Source organism: Rhinoraja longicauda, chromosome 1 (assembly GCF_053455715.1).
Source record: "Rhinoraja longicauda isolate Sanriku21f chromosome 1, sRhiLon1.1, whole genome shotgun sequence".
Classification (NCBI taxonomy): Eukaryota; Metazoa; Chordata; class Chondrichthyes; order Rajiformes; family Arhynchobatidae; genus Rhinoraja; species Rhinoraja longicauda.
In genome coordinates this window covers 59,103,883-59,125,696 of record NC_135953.1, presented here as the reverse complement: position 1 = coordinate 59,125,696, position 21,814 = coordinate 59,103,883, and the positions used below count along the sequence as shown (strand labels likewise).

Here is a 21,814-nt window from a genome sequence, read left to right as displayed (position 1 = left end):
TGAACTGTCACTATTGCAAGGCAACCATCTCAATAGACAATAGACAATAGGTGCAGGAGTAGGTCATTCGGCCCTTCGACCCAGCACCGCCATTCAATGTGATCATGGCTGATCATTCTCAATCAGTACCCCATTCCTGCCTTCTCACCATACCGCTATCATTAAGAGCTCTATCTAGCTCTTTCTTGAAAGCATCCAGAGAATTGGCCTCCACTGCCTTCTGAGGCAGAGAATTCCACAGATTTACAACTCTCTGACTGAAAAAGTTTTTCCTCATCTTTGTTCTAAATGGCCTACCCCTTATTCTTATACGGTGCCCCTGTTTCTGGACTCCCCCAACATTGGGAACGTTTCCTGCCTCTAATGTGTCCAATCCCTCAATAATCTTATATGTTTCAATAAGATCCGCTCTCATCCTTCTAAATTCCAGCATATACAAGCCTAGTCGCTCCAGTCTTTCAACATACGACAGTCCCGCCATTCCAGGAATTAATCTAGTGAACATACGCTGCACTCCCTCAATAGCAAGAATATCCTTCCTCAAATTTGGAGACCAAAACTGCACACAGTACTCCAGGTGCGGTCTCACTAGGGCCCTGTACAACTGCAGAAGGACCTCTTTGCTCCTATACTCAAGTCCTCTTGTCTTAAGGCCAACATGCCATTAGCTTTCTTCACTGCCTGCTGTACCTGCATGCTAACTTTAAGTGACTGATGAACAAGGACACCCAGATCTCTTTGTACTTCCCCATTTCCTAACTTGACACCATTCAGATAATAATCTGCCTTCCTGTTCTTTCCACCAAATTGGATAACCTCACATTTATCTCGCCACAGATTAACACAAAAAGAATATAGCCTTGTCCCACATTCCCATCAATTCCCTTCAGATTATGTCACTAGCATACAATGGAGTATTATATTGGCCAATGTATGCACAAACCTGATGTTCGAGGATTCCACAGACAGGGAGAAAAATGCAAAGGCCACAAAAACCAGCAACAGTGGTCTGGATTGAACCTGGGCCATTGGACCTCCATGTCAGCAGTGGTACTAAGTGCACCACTGTGCCAAAAGTCTGATAGCCTCAAGTGGGGAGACTAGACCTGTATACTGTATGTGAGCCTGCATGTCTGACCTCAAGAGTTTTTTTCTCTTCCACCAAAATCCCCTCGAAATAAAGGGAGACATACTGTTTGTGTAGGAAGGAACTGCAGATGCTGGTTTGCACCAAAGATAGACACAGAATGCCAGAGTAACAAAGCAGGACAGGCAGCTTCTCTGGAGAGAAGGAATTGGTGATGTTTCCAGTCGAGATCCTTCTTCAGACATGCTGAACATACTGCTTGCATTCCTAATTGTTTGTTGAAGCAGCATGTTATTTTTTTAGAGGATTTGTACACAAAACATACAGATTACTCCAAGCACCAGCATCTTTCAATCTCTCAGCATGATTAGCTTATTCCATCCATTTGATCCCTCTCCACAGTCTCACAACTCAGGCTGTTTCGGAGTTTTGCATCTCAGCACACAAGGACATGCTGGTCCTCCATCCAAACCAGGAATTTGTACTTCTAACACCAGGGGCACCAGCAGCAAACACCCTATCACCTTATTCATCACAGCCTCCCAGCTCAGAAATAACCCATTCGTTCATACTCTATGTTTTCTGTCCATGGACGAATTAACAGTGCTCAGTTTATTTCTACCTGAGCGTTAACCAAAGTGAAAGGAGCACAGAGAAACACAAAATGCTGGAGAACTCAGCCGGACAGGCAGCATCCATGCAGAACATGGATAGGTGATGTTTTGAGTTGAAACCCTTCTTCAAACCTGAGACTTCTTCCTGAATCTAAAGAAGAGTCTTGACACAAAACATCACCTATCCATGTTCTCCAGGGATAACTGTCTGAACCACTGAGTTGCTCCAGCATTTTGTGTCTTTCCTTGGTAAACCAGCATCCGCAGTTTCTAGTTTCTACTGAAAGGAGTATCGGACTGAAAGCTTGCAGTGAATCCCCAGCTTTCTGTCAGAATAATAATTTTTTAAAGATTAATCTCTGTCATAAAACTCGGTAAATAACATATAATCACGGTATTTGATCAGACGTGGTGGTAATCTACCAATCTGTTATGAACTGTGTTAGTTTGATATGCAGTGACACTAAGACTTCCACTTTGAAATGTGTGCAAAATAGAAAGTAAACTTCAATAACCTTGGCCTTCCTTCAGTCAACTCTCTGTTGCTTAGGCTTCATTGAGAGGCATTGCTAAGATTACTGGTGGATTTACAAGGTGCTGCTTTGACACGCTCGGCCTGTTTGGTGCTTGATGGTGACTTAAATAAGATCAGAGAATGCTGGCAACACTCAAGAGGCCAGATAGCTGACAAATAGGGGCATTTATATCAATCATCATTCATCATCCAGATTGTAATGAAAAGTCACAAAACCAAAACCTTTATTTGTTTTCCTTTCTGCAGATGCTGCCTGACCTGTGGAGAAGACTCACTTTATCTGGAATTTATTTCAGTTCCCCAGCATCTGCAATATTTTTGTTTACTATCTGAACAAAAGCCTCCGATTCTTAGTATTCCCCATCTCTAATTTTGATACAGTAGAGATGAATATATTTTAAATGAAACTGGTCTTTTGTAAACAATTTCTATTTCTTTAATGCTAGCTTTTCATTCTGTGCTTCAAATGATTGTTACCTCTTGCTGAGAATGATGATGAGGGCAATAAAAAAGACTTCACAGAATTGCAGATAGATTCACTGCAGAAATATAGCTAGAACAATGTTTTAACTTTTCAAAAAGCAAATAATTTATTCTCTGCCAGTGCTACAATTGAGTCCTTCATAAATTATTGCTATTCCCACATCATCCTGGTGCAGGATGGAAAATTTCTTGAGCCATTCAGTCCTGCATATTGCAGGTTTAAAGGGCTGGGTCCTTTGATTGTAAATCTGATTTGAAGCAATGATTAGGAAACATCATGAAATTGGATGAGATGCCAACACTTCCATTGCACACATACTCCACGCCAACCTCCTCCGAACCCTATTATGGAAAGCCAATGTTGTGGACCCCCTGTTCTAGGCCAATGTCTCCAACCCAATGAGTCGAGTCAGGAGAGTCAACAGCATCAAGAGTGTTTAATTGTCAAATGTACCAACCACGGAATAAGACACCCATCCCACCCCCTCAATACTGAAGGTGGAGACTCACAACCTCACTGATATTATATGTTGAGATTCCTGAACTCCTCAAGACTAAATGCTGGCATCATTGTAACCCCGATACTGAAAGAAACTACCAAGATTATCTCATACTAAAGTTCCAATGTTCCCAAACCCTCGATACTAAAGGTTGAGACCTCCAACCCCTTGACACTGAAGTTCAAGGCCAAAACTCCTGATACTGATGGGCAACATCGACATTGGTGCTGCCGTAAAATTGGAGGTCCAGTTCAATAATCCCCCTGTTCCTGAAGGTCGAGATCCCCAACCCAATGAGTCAAGAGAGCATAATTGTCATATGCACAATGAGTCAAGAGGGCATAATTATCATTGGCACTAAAATTAGAATACAATGAAAAAATGTGTGTAAGATCAGCATGTGAAATTAACCCAAGGCTATTTGTCCAGCTACAAGTCATACACAATAATGGTGCTGCAACCTAATTAGCCCGAGAGCAAAAACACTAAATCTCTCGTGCCAGAACTCTCAGGGCAACGGACCAAGAGTCAGAAAGTGGAATCACCTTAACTAGCTCATTTTAGTTTAGTCTAGTTTAGTTTAGTTTAGTTAGTGTAGTTTAGTTTATTCTCATGTTAACCGAGGTACAGTGAAAAGCTTTTGTTGCATGCTAACCAGTCAGTGGAAAGACAATACAATACATGATTACAATTGAGCCATCCACATTATACAGATACATGATAAAGGGAATAATGTGAATAATGTTTAGTGCAAGGTAAAGTCCAATCAAAAATTGTTCGAGGGTCTCCAATGAGGTAGATTGTAGCTCAGGACTGGTCTCTGGTTGTTGGTAGGATGGTTCAGCTGCCTGATAACAGCTGGGAAGAAACTGTCCCTGAATCTGGCAGTGTGCGTTTTAACACTTTCATAACTTTTGCCCAATGGGGGAGGGGAGAAGAGGGAGTGGCCAAGGAGCCACTCCCTGTTCCCGCATTGCCGACAGCACAAATGTAACCCGGTCTTTGATTGGTGTAGTATTTGGATGACTGCGTACAATTATAGACAATAGACAATAGACAATAGGTGCAGGAGTAGGCCATTCGGCCAGTCGAGCCAGCATCGCCATTCAATGTGATCATGGCTGAACATGACTGAAGGAGTCGCATCCTTGATTATGCTGCTGGCCTCGCCGAGGCAGCGTGAGGCATAAATGGAGTCAATGGTTTATGTGATGGTCTGGGCTGCATCCAAAAATTGCTGTAATTTCTTGCTGTCTTAGATGGAGATGTTCCCAAACCAAGCTGTGATGCATCCCAATAAAATGCTTTCTATGGCGCATCTATAGATGTTGGTGAGAGTTGTTGGGGACAAGCTGAACTTCCCAAGCCTTCTAAGGAAGTAGAGGCATTGGTGTGCTTTCTTCGCCATTGCTTCAATATGGATGGTCCAGGAGAAATTGTTGGCGATATTTACCCTTAGGAATGTGAATCTTTCAATCATCTCTAGTCAGCGCCATCAATGCAAACTGGAGTATGTGTACCGCTTCGCATTGTGAATTCGATCACTGTCTCCTTTGTCGGGCTGGTTTGAACATGATGGGCTGAATGCCCTCCTTCTGTGCTGTAAATTACTCTGATTCAATAGTTCTGGGATCAACCAGCAATAAGTGAGCTGCTGCTGGCTATATCACCAAACCACACTGATCAGTTTAAAGCCAGTTCACATTTGCCAGCATCAATTAAAGCCAGCCCAACAGATGGTAGAGGGGAGTTTATTTTTATCTGCAGCTACAGATGAGGGTGAAAGCCTTTCCACCGCTTGTGGAATGAAGTTTTTAAAGGATGGACAGGCTAGATGCAGGAAAACTGTTCCCGATGTTGGGGGAGTCCACAACCAGGGGTCACAGTTTGAGAATAAGGGGTAGGCCATTTTGGACTGAGATGAGGAAAAGCTTTTTCACCCAGAGAGTTGTGAATCTGTGGAATTCTCTGCCACAGAAGGCAGTGGAGGCCAATTCACTGGATGTTTTCAAGAGAGAGTTAGATTTAGCTCTTAGGGCTAAAGGAATCAAGGGATATGGGGAAAAAGCAGGAACGGGGTACTGATTTTAGATGATCAGCCATGATCATATTGAATGGCGGTGCTGGCTCGAGGGGCCGAATGGCCTACTCCTGCACCTATTTGTCTGTTCTATGTTTCTATGTCAGTCAATGGCTGAAACAAACAATCCCAGTTTTCAATGCAGATCTAGAGACATTGATATAGGGCAGAGCACCAATTCAACTCCCAAGAACAAAATAAATGTAGTCACATGATACGAGTTGTCATGGACCCCATTCACCTACCTCAGAAGAACCACATCATCATAATGCACGCTGAGTACATACCCATGATATCCCAGCTCATGACACACATTTGGCACTTCCATGACTCTATTCTGCCATAAAAAACCCATCCACCTGTGCCCTTCTTCTTCCATGCCTGGCAGCTAATCATCAGCCCAATCCTACCACAAATCCACTAGTTCCCATTAGTCCCTTACGATCAGATCCAGAGGCGCCTCAAAGGACTACTGGTCAGCTCCTGTAACTACCAATTGTGACTATCACTTATGAAGAGTGGTGAACAAGGGACCAGCTTCCAGTGTAATGTTTTTTTAATTAATTACAACAAATCATGAATACTTGAGACTCATTGTGACAAGTTCAATTCAAAATGTCCCCAGGGAAAAAAAATGCAATTAACCACAAACTCCAGGCAAATGAATTTTAAGTAAACCACGAATAAGTGTCAATAGTTTTATATGGTGTCAAAAATAGTTTGAATATGAAAGGACAGCAAGTGGTGGAGTAACTCAGCAGGTCAGGTAGCATCCCTGGAGAACATGCATAGGTGACGTTTCGGGTTGAGACCCTTTTTCAGACTCAAGTTTGAAGCACACACATAACAACATCGCTATTAATTCTTTATGCTTTTTAGAAATCAGGCAGATTGTATGCAGTATGTGCAAGTGTACAAGGGCACATATTACTGTCATTCTACATCCACTTTTAAGTATGTCATCTCCTCTCAGGCTCTCAGTCACCTGGGATTAACATAAAATGACCTGGTAAATGTGGGTTGGGAGAATAATGGAAATCGGTGCTGTTGAAATGATACATTTAACGCAGGGATGGTTATTTATAGAGACATTTAAGACGGCTAGCACTTGCTCTGCCCCTTCTCCTCACCCCTTTCTACCAACTATATCCTATCTACTCCAAGGTAGACACAAAATGCTGGAGTAACTCAGCGGGTCAGGCAACATCTCTGGAGAGAAGGAATGGGTGACATTTCGGGTCCAGACCCTTCTTCAGACATGAATTCTTCGATTTAAACCAGCATCTGCAGCTTTCTTTCCTCCTATCTACTCCATCAGTCTAAAGGACAGTCCCAATCCAAAATGTCATCTTCTATTTGCATCCGCTGAGTCCCTTTAGCAGTCTGTTTGTATTTGTGTCGCAGTTTCTATATTTTTAATATTCTCCACAACTATCCTTCACGTTGCTGTTTCTTGTTATAGGTCAAGGTAGTAAGTAATTTTAGCTTCCGTGATAAATATATATTAATCTCATTCCATGCTAGAGTAAACAAGATTTCCTTTCGCAATCATTTTTTAGTGCAGCTATTTCAGTTATGCTCATCCTTAGACTCAGTCCCAGTGCTGTGTTCACCTCAGGTCACATTGTGAGTGCAAAGTTTGAATTACATATATCAGAAACAAAATAATAAATGGCGAATGTCATCTCAAGGAACACAACATTTTCTGACATGAATCTTAATTTTGTCTGCCTGCAGTGATTACAATTATATTTCTTCCCCTGTTCTAATACTGCAGATCACAACAAATACATAGATGGTCACAATATTGCCAGCTAATGCAATTCAAATAACGTCTACTGTATAATCTAACCATCTACTCATAATATTCAACAGTGTTGTCACTACAAAATCTCCACATTAACGGCCAAAGGTCATAGAAACTCAGATGAACCAACTATTGAAGTAGAATGTGTAGGAGGAACTACAAATGCTGGTTTACACCGAAGATAGACACAAAATGCTGTTGCAACTCAGTAGGTCAGGCAGCATCTCCGGAGAAAAGGGATAGGTGACGTTTCGGGTCGAAATCCTTCTTCAAACTGAGGAAGGGTCTCGACCCGAAAGGTCACCCATTCCTTCTCTCCAGAGATGCTGCCTATCCCGCTGAGTTACTCCAGCTTTTTGTTTTTATCTTTAGACTGAGGAAGTCTGAAGAAGGGTTTCGACCCGAAAAGTCGCCTAATCCTTTTTTCCAAAGATGCTGCATGACCCGCTGAGTTACTCCAGCATTTTGTGTCTATCTTCGTAGACGTTTAATGCCAACAGAAAAGATTTGCAGGTAGGTGAGTTGCCCGCAAGTGATTCAACTCGCGACTCCCTAAAATATTTTCACCATTTACAAGACTAAGCCAGGAGAGCAATTAAATTCATTCCATTTGCCTATATGAGTAAAGCTCCAAGATCAGTCAAGATGCTCAATATCATTCAGGATGAAGCAACCTACTCACCGGCACTCCACCACTACATTAATGGGAGTTTCTTCCCATCTGATATCAGGCAAGTGAACCATCCTATTAACAACGAGGGAGCTACTATCTACCTCATTGGGGACCCTCGGACTATCTTTAATTGGACTAATCTTGCACTAAATGTTATTTCCTTTAACATGTATCTGTATACTGTGGATGGCTCGATTGTACTCATGTAGAGTGTTTTCGCTGACTGGTTAGCACGCAACCAAAAATGTTCACTGTACTTCGGTACATGTGACAATATACTCAACCAACCTAAACAACATCCAGCACCAACACTCTTGGCTGCAGTAAGTACTGCCAGCATGATTTGGTCAGTAAATGGCAAAGGCTTCTTTGACAGCATGTCCAAATCCCATGAGATTTGCATTTAGATGGACAAAGGAAGCTGACTCATGTTAATCTCACCACCTGCAAATTCTCCACAAGGTTACACGCCATTCTGATTTTGCAAATACGTTACTAATCCTTCATCTTTCAAAGCAAGATCTAGAAACAAAGAACTGCAGATGCTGGTTAATACACAAAAGGACACAAAGTGCTGGTGTACGTCAGCAGGTCAGGCAGCATCTCTGGAGAACATGGGCAGGTGCCATTTCGGGTCGAGAATCTTCTGCAGACCAGTCAAACGAAGGATCTCGATCCAAAGCATTACCAATCCATGTTCTCCAGAGATGCTGCCTGACCTGCTGAGTTATTCCAGCACTATGTATCCTTCAAAGCAATACAAACATACTGAACATTCCCTGCCTAACAATAGAGTGGATCTAAATTCGTCACATGGATAAAGCAATTCGAAAACCTAACAAACCAAGCTCTTACAAGCACATGGCAATGTTAGTCATTTATTTAGTTGTTTCTAGGATGAGAATATACAGGGCAAGATTAGCAAGTTTGCTGATGATACAAAAGTAAGTGGTTTTGCAGATAATGAAGATGGTTGTGAATGATTACAGCAGGATCTGGATCAATTGGCCAGGTGGGCTGAGGAATGGTTGATGGAATTTAATACAGAGAAGTGTGAGGTGTTGCATTTTGGGACATCAAACAAAGGCAGGACCTACACAGTGAACGGTAGGCCTCTTGGGAGTGTTGTAGCGCAGAGGGATCTAGGATTGCACAGTACATGGTTCCTTGAAGGTCGAGTTGCAGGTAGATAAGGTGGCAAAAAGGCTTTTGGCACATTGGCCTTCATCAGTCAGAGTATTGAGTATAGAAGTTGGGAAGTCATGTTGCAGTTATATAAGATGTTGATGAGACTGCATTTAGAATATTGTGTTCAGTTATGGATACCAAGTTATAGGAAAGATTTTGTCAAGCTTGAAAGGGTTCAGAAAAGATTTACGAGGATGTTGCCAGAACTAGAGGGTGTGAGCTAAAGGGGGAGGTTGAATAGCCTGGGTCCCTATTCCTTGGAGCACAGGAGGATGAGGGGGGGTCTTATAGAGGTGTTTAAAATCATGAGAGGAATAGATCAGGTAGGTGCACAGAGTTTCTTGCCCAGAATAGGGGAATCGAGGACCAGAAGACAGGTTGAAGGTGAAGGGGAAAAGATTTAGTAGGGATCTGAGGATAAATTTTTCACACAGAGGGTGGTGGGTATATGGAACAAGCTGCCAGAGGAGGTAGTTGAGTCTGGGACTATCCCATTGTTTAAGAAGCAGTTGGACAGGTACATGGATAGGACAGGTTTGGAGGGATGTGGACCAAGCACAGGCAGGTGGGACTGGTGTAGCTGGAACATGTTTGCCTGTGTGGGCAAGTTGGGCCAAAAGGCCTGTTTCCACACTGTATTGCTCTATGACTCTATACAAGGCTAATCAAGGATGGACAACAAATCATGCCCTTGCCAATAATACCCAGTTCCCACAGAACAGTAAAGTGCAGAATAAATCATGTTTCTTATTTAAGCTGTAACATTTTTCCTTGTTATATCTAACTATTTGTCCTCACATCTCTACCTGTATAGTGGTTTAAAAGGAAATTTCCAGTTGATGTTAAACCACTGTACTGGTTTATTTGTATAGGTAAAGACAAATTCAGCCAAAAAGCCTCAATGACAAATAGGGTGTCAGTAAGATACTGTTAGGATCCAACGCTGTTTTGACTCAAAGGGACAAATATTCAATTGTGTTTGTGTGTAAATTGGATGGTAGTGAAGCAGCAATCCTCCTTCTGTGATCACTGAAAGTAGAGATCTGTGCTGAGAGGCTCATAAAACTGTCCAGCAGCAATGCTTTGTTTTCTTCACTGTGCTTTGTGGTGATGAAAGTGTTCAACAATACACAGTTCCCTTGCCCCCACCCCCCTCCCTTATTCCCAATTTCCTGTGGCTAGATAATATGAAGTTCTTTATTAGCTCTCTCTTTCTCTCTCTCCCTCTCTCTCATTTTGCATGAGTCAATGTGTAAATAACACAGTAGCTGTCCATTCATCCCACAAGTCAGGTTTCATCATCTTTCAAAGGAAGGAAAATCTAAAGCAAGCATGCTGTGTCAGCCTAGCAATTTATTTTGATGAATGCTTATATTTGTGAGCTGGGATACTTCTTCCACCACTTATGCAGTGCTTCTTTATGCTTACAATGCCTGGCCTGGAGTTCACAGAGGCATCCCTACTCCTCCTTCACTTTGAGTAGTGATGGGCCAGAATTTCTCATGAATCAATGAGCAGAGTCAGACAGCGAGGAAACAAGCCCTTCGACCCAATTTGCCCATGCCGACAAAGATGCTGAAGAAGGGTCTCAACTCGAAATGTCACCCATTCCTTCTATCCAGATATGCTACCTGTCCCTGAGTTCCTCCAGCATTTTGTGTCTATCTTTGGTTTAAACAAGCATCTGCAGTTCCTTCCTATGACAAAGATGCCCCATTTATAGTCATCCCACATGCTTGCATTAGGCCCATATCCCTCTAAATTTATCCTATCCTATCCTATGCAATAAATAAATACTACTTTAAAAATGTAGGTTCAATAAGTGCTTTTTTCGCAACATTTTCGGTCACTAAGTGCTTCTCACAGCGATCTGTAAGTGCTTTTTGCAACAATGTAGCACCCTAAGTCCATCGCTAAGTGCTTTTCGGTAAGTGGTAGGGAAAGGGGGGTGGGGGAGAGTAACGGTAGGGGCCCCAGTACACTGCTTTGCCCGGGGGCCCATAATGCTGTAAAAACAGCCCTGCTCCAGCATAGTAGTTCTGAGGATAATTAGGGTCAATGCTGGGGATGGTGGCCTGGAAGAGAACACTGATGTTGTTTTGATTTTCCCTCCAGTTCGTTTGGAGCATTTTGCAGAGACAGCATTGAGAGTATTTTACCAATATCTTGAGATCCCTGTAATAAACAGTCTGTGTCTCAGAAGCAATTAGCACCCAGAAATGAGTGAAATCCTGTTTTAGGCATGTCAGTTAATAATGTCAATGATTTATGTTCTTTTTCACATCCTCCTCAAGCTGACCTGCAACCTTCAAAGCTTTGCGAACATGAAAGCACAAGTCTTTATTCTCCTGCAGCAGCTTTAACTGTTTATATTGCTCTCCTCCCTCTTATCAAAATGCATCACTTCACACTTCTTTGCTGTCTCCAATAAGATCTCTACAAATCCTAAATGTTTCAGCCAGAGATGACAAGCTCAAGTACTCATCCAAGAAAATCTCACAACTATTTCTTCCCGGCAACAATTGCTTTTTGAAATTGTGCTTTTTTTTTACAAGTAGGTATTCGACATTTTACAAAGAGCATGAGCATTTGGTAAAAATCTTTACTTAAGTGCTGGTGCTGAGTGGGAAGTGTTTTAGTGGAGAGATTCAGCCTGAAAATCGAGTGTCAAAGGAAGTTTATTGCAATTCTGAACTCGATAAATTGCAGTTTGATGAAACAAAAAGCAGTAGTTCCTGAGTGAAAATAAAAGCCCTGTAGTGACAGCCTTTCATGGAATTATATAGCACCACGTCGGTCCACAGGAAAAATGGACCATATGATACCATCAACCACCCTGGGACAGTGGTTCACAACAGAAGTGCTCAGCAGATATTCTTATGGAAAATGCCCAGGTACAACAAAGAAATAATGACAACCATCCATTCAAAAAATGGTGGTTCCTAATATACACAATTCTTACTTTTTTAAATGCAACCACTCGAGCAAGAGGGGAGAATCAGCAAAAAACATGATTTTTTTTGTTGTCAGAACTAAATTCATGCAAGAATGTTTCCACTTACCTGTTGCACATTTGTGCTCTTACTAAAAAGCTAGTACAACAGACACCCAATACTCCCATAAGTATAACATGTAGGAAGGAACGTGTGGGAAGGAACTGCAGATGCTGGTTTAAACCAAAGATAGACACAAAAAGCTGGAGTAAATCAGCGGGACAGGCAGCATCTCTGGAGAGAAGGGTCCCGAAATGTCCATTCCTTCTCTCCAGAGATGCTGCCTGTTCTGCTGAGTTACTCCTGATTTATGTATCTATGTAGGACGGAATTGCAGATGCTGGATGGATGGAGAGAGAGGGAAAGCAAGGGTTACTTGAAGCTAACTTTGTTAGCTTCACCACTTTGACCTCTCATTTTCACACCTTACCCTTCCATATCTCTATGTCTCCCTCTCCCTTAACTCTCACTCTGAAGAAGGGTCTCGACCCAAAATGGCACCCATTCCTTCTCTCCAGTGATACTAGCTGTCCCATTGAGTTGCTCCAGCAATTTGTGTCGATCTTCGGTGTAAACCAGCACCTGAAGTTCCTTCCTACACACTCTCATGTATATGTTGCTTGTAACTTCTGATGAATTTCTCCCTTTAAAAGGTGGAGGTGTAAAAGGACACACACGACTGCCATTTTAAAGGAACCACTGCTCACAATCCCAGACCTAACTTAAAAATGCTGAAAATAAATGAAATGTACATTTTTCAGCATTTTACAAGTAAATGCAGTAGGGAAATTTCAGTGATTTCAAAGCAATGGAATTTTGTGTTTGCTTATTCCCCTGCTTGAAGCATTAATCAGTGTTGGGGGAGGTATTAATATTTCATGTGCAAAGGGAGAGAGGAAGTATGTGTGGAACATAAAGGAAGTAAATGCCATACAATGGATTGCTAATATTATTCAACAGATCTCCATGGTATTGTGTTGTCAAATGAATGGCTGCGTCAGAATAATTATTTTTCTATTCCTGGCTTGTTGCTATTTATTTAATTCCTGGCATAAGCGATTATTTAATTTATGCATTATTTCATGCATTTATCTACTTATTTGTCATAAAGCTAAACAGCACGGTACAGGCCCTTTGGACTACCTTGTTCATGGTGACCAAGTTGGCATATTGGGCTCATCCCATTTGCCTGCATTGGACCCATAGACTTTGAGACTCTTCCTACCCATTAATCTGTCCAAATGTATTTTAAAAGTCATACTTCTATCCACTTCCATGACTTCTTCTGGCAGCTCATTCTAGACGCAGACTTTCCTCTGTGAAAAAGTTGCCCTGAGATGCTTCTCAAATCTCTTCCTTATCACCTTAAGCTTATGTTCTTGACCCAAAAAAGACTGTGAGCCTTCGCTTTATACATACCCCTTATGTGATTGTATCATGATATCGCCCGCCTCGGACCGGGGACCGAAAACCCACCCAAAAGGCCCCGTTCGCCTGCCCAGAGAGGAAGGAGTCAGACGGAGGGCCAGTAAGCAGACTAGCTGCGGATGGGAGTGTACTTCCACGACGTTGACGTGGGCCGCTGGAGGCCCTGCAACAGCCTGGGACTCAGTTGGGCCAGGCGCTACTTCAAGAGACCAAGCGTGGGGACCAGCCGTGTCCTGCAGTGGTGGAGTAGGAAGGGAGTAGCGGCAGAGGACACGAATGGCTACACATAGCTTGGCCGACCTTGCAATGCCACCAGATCAAGAACCTTGTACTTACTACTGAGCCATGAAAATTGAGCCAATTCTGGCAACTCTGTATACTGTCTCAGTGTACTACTACTATATAAGTTGGGAGGTCATGTTGCAGTCATACTGAGTACAGAAGTTGGGAGATCATGTTGCAGTTGTATAAGACGTTGGTGAGATTGCATTTAGAGTATTGTGTTCAGTTCTGGGTACCATGTAATAGGAAAGATATTGTCAAGCTTGAAAGGGTTCAGAGAAGATTTACGAAAGATGATGCCAGGACTAGTCAAGTCAAGTCAAGTCAAGTCAATTTTATTTGTATAGCACATTTAAAAACAACCCACGTTGACCAAAGTGCTGTACATTTGATTAGGTTCCAATAGAAAAAAAAATGAAAACATACAGTAGCACGCAAACAGTTCACAGCGCCTCCTCAATGAGCCTCAAACGCTAGGGAGTAGAAATATGTTTTGAGCCTGGACTTAAAGGAGTCGATGGAGGGGGCAGTTCTGATCGGGAGAGGGATGCTGTTCCACAGTCTAGGAGCTGCAACCGCAAAAGCGCGGTCACCCCTGAGTTTAAGCCTAGACCGTGGGATAGTGAATAGCCCCAAGTCGGCCGATCTGAGGGACCTGGAGTTAGAGAGGGGGGTTAGAAGATTTTTGATGTAGGGGGGGGAGTGTCCATTTAGGGCTTTATACGTGAATAGGAGGAGCTTGAAGTTGATTCTGTACCGTACAGGGAGCCAGTGGAGAGAGGCCAGAATCGGGGTGATGTGGTCCCTTTTACGGGTACCCGTCAGGAGTCTCGCTGCGGCGTTTTGGACCAGTTGCAGGCGGGACAGGGAAGATTGGCTGATCCCAGTGTATAGGGAGTTGCAGTAGTCTAGGCGGGAGGAAATGAAAGCGTGAATGATTTTTTCTGTGTCGTCGAATTTGAGGAAAGGTTTGATTTTAGCTATGGTTCGAAGTTGGAAGAAGCTGGCTTTTACCACAGCGTTGACTTGCTTATCAAATTTTAATGCAGAGTCAAATATCATGCCGAGGTTTTTGACATGCGGTTTGACTAGGCAGGATAGGCTTCCAAGACTGCCTGTTATCAATTTGATGGAGTCGGGGGGGCCGAATAGGATGACCTCAGACTTGCTCTCATTTAATTGGAGGAAGTTCTGTGCCATCCAACATTTTATGTCCTCAAGGCAGTGTGAGAGGCTGTTTAAATTTGACTGGTTGTTGGGTTTCAGGGGGAGGTAAAGCTGAGTGTCATCGGCATAGCAGTGGAAAGAAATGCCGTGCCTTTGAATGATTTGGCCAAGGGGGAGCATGTATAGAGAAAAGAGAATGGGGCCTAGGATTGAGCCTTGTGGAACTCCGCAGGAGAGGCTAGCTGGAGCAGAGGAATAACTGCCTATGTTGATGGCGAAACTCCTATCTTTGAGGTACGAAGCGAACCAGCTCAGGGCAGTGCCATCAATGCCAACCGCGTACCGGAGACGGTCAATAAGGATGGTGTGGTCCACTGTATCGAATGCTGCGCTGAGGTCGAGAAGGAGCAGGATTGCACAGTCGCCGGTGTCGATGGCGAGAAGCAGGTCGTTGTGTACCTTCAACAAGGCAGACTCTGTGCTGTGGTGGGCTCTGAAACCTGACTGGAAACTTTCCAGGATGGTGTTTTGGTGCAGGTAGGGCACTAATTGGTTAAGGATTGCCTTTTCAAGGACTTTTGACAGGAATGGCAGTTTGGAAATGAGGCTCTGAGCTACAGGGAGAGGTTGAGTAGGCTGGGTCTCTATTCCTTGGAGTGCAGAAGGATAAGGGGTGATCTTATAGAGGTGTATAAAATCATGAGAGGAATAAATCGGGTAGATGCACAGAATCTCGTGCCCATAGTAGGGGAATCGAGGACAAGAGGACATTGGTTCAAGGTGAAAAGATTTAATAGGAATCTGAGGGGTAACTTTTCCACACAAAGGGTGGTGGGTGCATGGAACAAGCTGCCAGAGGAGGTAGTTGAGGCTGGGACTATCCCAACGTTTAAGAAACAGACAGGTACATGGGGGATTGGACAAGTTGAGGGATATGTACCAAAAGCAGGCAGATGGGATTAGTGTAGCTGGGACATGTTGGCCGGTGTGGGCAAGTTGGGATGAAGGGTTGACTTGACTTGAAGGGTTTGTTTCCACGCTGTATCACGGTACGGCTCCATGACTCTATATGCTTGTACTGTATCTGAGATGCATATCGTAAATGTATCTAAGTGCTAATGTATAGTGATACTTGTACTGAGCTGTGTACAAAAATGGACTTTGCTGTTCCTCGGTACATGTGACAATAAAGGACCATTGAATCATCTTAATAATGTCACCCTCAGCCTCCTATGCTCTAAAGAAACAAATACTAGCCAAATCACCCTTTCTCTCCAATATTATTTAAGGGTATCAAAGTCAGTTGTAGAACAAATAATGTCAAGCATCAAAAACTTTAGTCAAGAAAAAGCACAAAGTCAGAAAAGGACTATTTGACATTTGATTTTTTTTAATGGGTCAAGGGTGTCCAATACAAAGAATGGGCAACAGGAACCCTTAACTGGCTGCACCACCTAAGAGTGGAATCAGAAATGGCATTGAGGAAGAGGACACAGAACAACACTTTTTAAATTTAGAAACTTATTTTAAAATAAAGATGATTCCTTCTAGTTGTGAGAAGATGCTGCCTTATGCATGCGTGCATGCATTCAATGATATTTCCAGGTGAAAGCTATTTCAAGACAACAAACATTTTAAATCAAAAATGCTATAAAAAGACTGCAATAGCAAAGGTTATAGGAAGGAAATCCGTGCAATAGGAGTAATTAGCAGCTAAATAAAGAAAAAGACAGGCAGAGATAGCAGCATTTTTTTCCCAATGTTTCCACAGTGTGGGATTGCTTGGTGTTTTCTGTTCCTAACCTTCCTTGCTTGGTATTCTGGTGGGTATTATTCAAATCCTTGCAATTTAATGATAAGTACACAAAGGCTTATTTTTCCTGGTAGCCTAATAAAGAATACCTCAAAGGCTTCTGTGATCTGCAGTTTTATAAATATCAGGCATACAATCTCTGCAGCTCTTTAGAATAATATCCTTAATAGTATCAAACGTACAAAAAACCTGAAATGAACCAGTACAATGAATTGTCATTTAAGTATGCACAGGCATTATTTTGTAAATATTTTAACAATAATTTTTTTTAATGCCAAGTATTACACATCAAAAGATTGATGAGTAATTGTTTACATCTTATAATAGAAACTTGGAAATCACAATTTAGTTTGGGTAGATTTATGTTAAAAAAAAAATGGGCTAGATATTTATACATCAGAACAAACGGGCTCTCCAAATCTCAGGCACAACAAAGCAAGAAACACATAAATAGTTTATTTCAACTGAATTAAAAAGAATGCAGGAACACCAATTAGCAACATGTCAAGAAGCAGGCTCACAAAGGAAAATACTGATCAAAGAGTTACCCGAAGACAAAGAACAAACTACAAAGAGAACTGACAATGGAACAAATACAACTAGGATTCAGAAGATAAATGAAAATCATCGCATCATTTTCAGACTATTATGCTCCTATTTGTAAGATATTATCCAACAACTAATCTTCTATTCTCTAGAAGATTGGTTGAGGGATAATATCTACAAATCAGATTTATGTGCCAAAATTCTTAATTGAAAATTAAGTGAGACAAAGTTGCCATGATTGTGAAACTACTGCATCAACTTCCTCACAATCATTGGTACACAAAATGATGGAGTAACTGGAAGGGCCGAATGGCCTACTCCTGCACCTATTGTCGATTGTCGATTGTCTAACTCAGCGGGTCAGGCAGCATCTCTGGAGAGAAGGAATGGGTGATGTTTCGGGTCGAGACCCTTCTTCAGACCTCAACCCGAAACGTCACCCATTCCTTCTCTCCTAGATGCTGCCTGGCCTGCTGAGTTACTCCAGCATTTTGTGATACCTTCGATTTGTACCAGCATCTGCAGTTATTTTCCTCACCATCTTTGATCATCGAATTAAACACAACTATAAGTACATGGTTTAAATATGAAATCTAAATTTGGTGTTGAACTTGGAAATGTAGTAAACAGAAGGAGACAGTGAGAAACTTTGTTGAGATGGAGAAGGACAGGTAGCATGCAGGACACAAAGCATAAGGAATTGTGACTAAAATAGTGTGAAGTGTTACCTTTGCTCTGGAAAAATGGAAGGCCATGAGTATTAAAATGGTACAATTTTATAAAGGGCAATATCAGTAAATCTTTGAAGGCCTCAGGACAAGAGTATTAATACAAATCATTAATAATATTTTATGCTTTGTAAACCGATGCAAGAAATATATTAGCTGAAGGGTGGGGTGTGAGCAGTGGTTATGCTAAACCTATATAAAACTTTAGTTTGGCCCCAGCTAGTCTATTGGGTCTTGTTCTGGGAACCACATTTTTGAAAAAAGAAGCATTGGACAGGGTACAGAGAGAAAAACAAAATTACAAGAATCATTTTGAGGGATTAAAGCTGGATAGGTAGACTGGAGAAGCTGGAATTCATCTCCTTAGTATTAGAGATAGCTAAGTTTAGTGAAAATGTGAGGTTGACAGAATGTATATTTCAGAAAGCGAAGTGGAAAGTGATGCTAACAGAATATATGTTCCAGAGAGCTCGAGGAGATTTCATTTGTACTGCATGATTGTACAATTTAATGACGACTGTCCTCCTAATTAAAGCTTACAGATGTTTAAAGTATTGCTCCCAAAAAGATACCACTCCTAAACAGAAATATGATCACATCTTCAACCACAAAATGAAGGCAAACCGACTGACCAAGGCTTGTTGGAGTTTTGGTCCAAACAAGTTTTTTTTTCATTCCATTGCAGCTTTCCACCATAGTAATTCCTCATCTCCATCAAGAATTGCCTGTGATAGTGTTATTTTTGAACACTTTCTAAATGGAAAGAATGTTTCCACTACTGGGAGAATCCAGGAACAGAGGCCAAGCACGAATAAAATGACGTGCTTTTAGAAAGGAGATGAGAAGGAATTTCCTAAGTCAGAGGGTGGTGAATCTGTGGGATTCATTACCATGGACGGCTGTGGAGATCGTCAATAGATATTTTTAAGGCGGAGATTGATAGATTTTTGATTTTTACAGGTGTCATGAAGGCAGAAGAACAGGGTTGATAGGGAAAGATAGTTCAGCCACGATTGTATAACAGACTGGACTTGATGGGCTGAATGGACTAATTCTGCTTCTAGAACATAAACTTATAATGAGATTGCATTCCGATTTTCCATTGGATTTATAGTAAAATTCTGGTAATCTGACCAGATCGGTATGACAGTGCTAAACTGCCAAATTTTTCCTATTTTTACATCTTATGCATATATCGCCCGACCACACTTATAATACCTTTTTGTACGTTCTTATACAGTAATGTAATTAATGATCCAGTGAACCCAGTGAGTTTCTTTCTTAGGTGTCTGGGAAGATTGGGCATGTGCACTAGGATTCTCTCAAACTTCTACAGATATGCTGTAGACAGAACTGTGATGTGAGAAATATGTGGTATGACAACTGCTCTGCTCTTGACCCCTGAACTTGCAGAGGGTGGTGAACTCAGCCCAATCTTGACTGCCTGAACCCATAGAGTGGTGAACTCAGCCCCATCCATCAGAAGCTTGTTACTTCCTTCCATCCAGTCCGTCTTCATGGTATTTTGCATCAGGGAGGCTGGAAGTATTGTCAAGGATGGTTGCCATTCTGGCCATTCCCTCTTCTCCCTTCTGTGAGAAGATACAGGAGTTTGAAAGCACCGATGTCCAGACTTTAAGAACAACTTCTTCCCATTGCTATCTGTCTCCAGAAAGGGTCTTGACCCGAAACGTCACCCATTCCTTCTCTCCAGAGATGCTGCCTGTCCCGCTGAGTTACTCCAGCTTTTTGTGTCTATCTCCAGAACCAATATCCTTTTTGGTTTGTCTAGAGCTAGTTTCTCGTTATGTGATTTTATATGTAATTAAAGATATACACCGATGAGCCAAAACATTATGACCACTGACAGGTGCAGTGAATAACATTGATTAGCTTGTTACAATGGCACCTGTCAAGGGGTGGGATATATTATGCAGCAAGTGAACGGTCAGGACTTGAAGTTGATGTATTGGATGCAGGAGAAATGGGCAGGAGTAAAGACCTGAGCGACTTTGACAAGGGCCAAATTGTTATGGCCAGACGACTGGGTCAGAGCATCTTTGAAATGGCAGGGCTTGTGGGGTGCTCCCGGTCAGCAGTGGTGCATACCTACCAACAGTGGTCCGAGGAGGGACAAACCACAAACAAGTTGTTGGGCGCCCAACGCTCAGCGATGCGCGAGGGCAACGAAAGCTATCCCATCTGGTCCGAACCGACAGAAGGTCTACTGTGACACAAGTCACAGAAAATTTAATGGTGGTCACAGGAGGAATGTGTCACAATTCACAGTGCATCGCAGCCTACTGCATATGGGGCTACGTAGCCGCAGACCGGTCAGAGTGCCCATGATAACCCCTGTCCACCGTCAAAAGCGCCTACATTGGGCACGCGAGCCTTGGAACTGGACGGAGCGGTGGAAGAAGGTCGCTTGGTTCGATGAGTTCTGTTAACTTTTAGATCACGTGGTTGGCTGTGTACATGTCCGCTGTTTACCTGGGGAAGTGATGGCACCAGAATGCACTGTGGGAAGACGACAAGCCAGTGGAGGGAGTGTGATGCTCTGGGCAATGTTCTGCTGGGAAACCCTGGGTCCGGCCATTCATGTGGACGTCAATTTGGCACGTGTCACCTACCTAAACATCGTGGTAGACCAGGTACACCCCTTCATGGCAATGGTATTTCCTGATGGCAGTGGCCTCTTTCAGCAGGATAATGCCCTGCCACACTGCTCACATTATTCGGGAATGGTTTGAGGAACATGATGAAGTGTTCACGGTGTTGCCCTGGGCTCCAAATTCTCCAGATCTCAATCCGTTTGAACATCTGTGGGATGTGTTGGATTGACAAGTCCAATCCACCTCGCAACTTACAGGACTTGAAGAATCTGCTACTCATGTTTAGGTTCCAGATACCATAGGACACCTTCAGGGGTCTTGTAGAGTCCATGCCTCGGCGGGTTGACGCTGTTTTGGCGGCACATGGAGGACCAACAGCATATTAGGCAAGTGGTCATAATGTTTTGGCACATTAACTAATAGGCAAATTTACAACTGAAATAAAATTAAAATCTCACTAAAAGGAGAAGTTCAGACATAATGCTGACAAAACTCCTATAATCATTGACAATGCTACAACATGGGAACATGAGCGTAAAAATTAAGATAAAAACGTGGGGAGATAAGGATAAGGAAAAGTAGGAGTAACTTAGGAGTAACTCAACGGGTCAGGCAGCATCTTGGTAGAGAAGGAATGGGTGACATTTCAGGTCGACCCTTCTTCAGACTGTCTGAAGAAGGGTTTCGACCCGAAACATCACCCATTCCTTCTCTCCCGAGATGCTGCCTGACCCGCTGACTTACTCCAGCATTTTGTGTCTACCATTGATTTAAACCAGCATCTGCAATTCTTCCCTGCACAGGAAACGTAGGAGACCATCTGGCCCTTGGTATTTGCTCAGGCATTCACCAAGATCCTGGGTAACTGCTACCTCAGCTCCATTGATCAGTATAAACCCCATACCCCTCAATTCCTTAATATCCTGGCATCTAGTGATCAATGTTTTAATGAAGTTAGTAAGTGAGCCTCCATTGCCCTCTGGGGAAGAGTTTTTTGAAGATTCAGCAGCTTCTAAGTGAAGACATTTCTTCTCATCCCAAAGTTACGTTGTGGTTTACCCTCTATTCTCAGACTGCAATCTCCCAGAAGGGAACCAGAAATGCGAGAAGAAATCAATCAGTCAAACAAGAGCTGTGGAAAATGAAATTAGTTAATGTTTTGGCTCAGGGATCCTTCCTCAGAACCCTGGTTTTAGACTCCTCTGTCAAGGGAAGCAACCTCCCTGCAACCATTTTGCTGAGCCCTGAAATAATTTTGTATGTTTCAATGGACTA

General features: G+C 42.5%; 1 protein-coding gene across 3 annotated transcripts in view; it reads right to left on the bottom strand.

The window, feature by feature from the left end:
- Window positions 1–21,814, bottom strand: part of sgcz (sarcoglycan zeta) — a 728,908-nt gene that overhangs the window by 177,431 nt on the left and 529,663 nt on the right. The window lies entirely within an intron of this gene.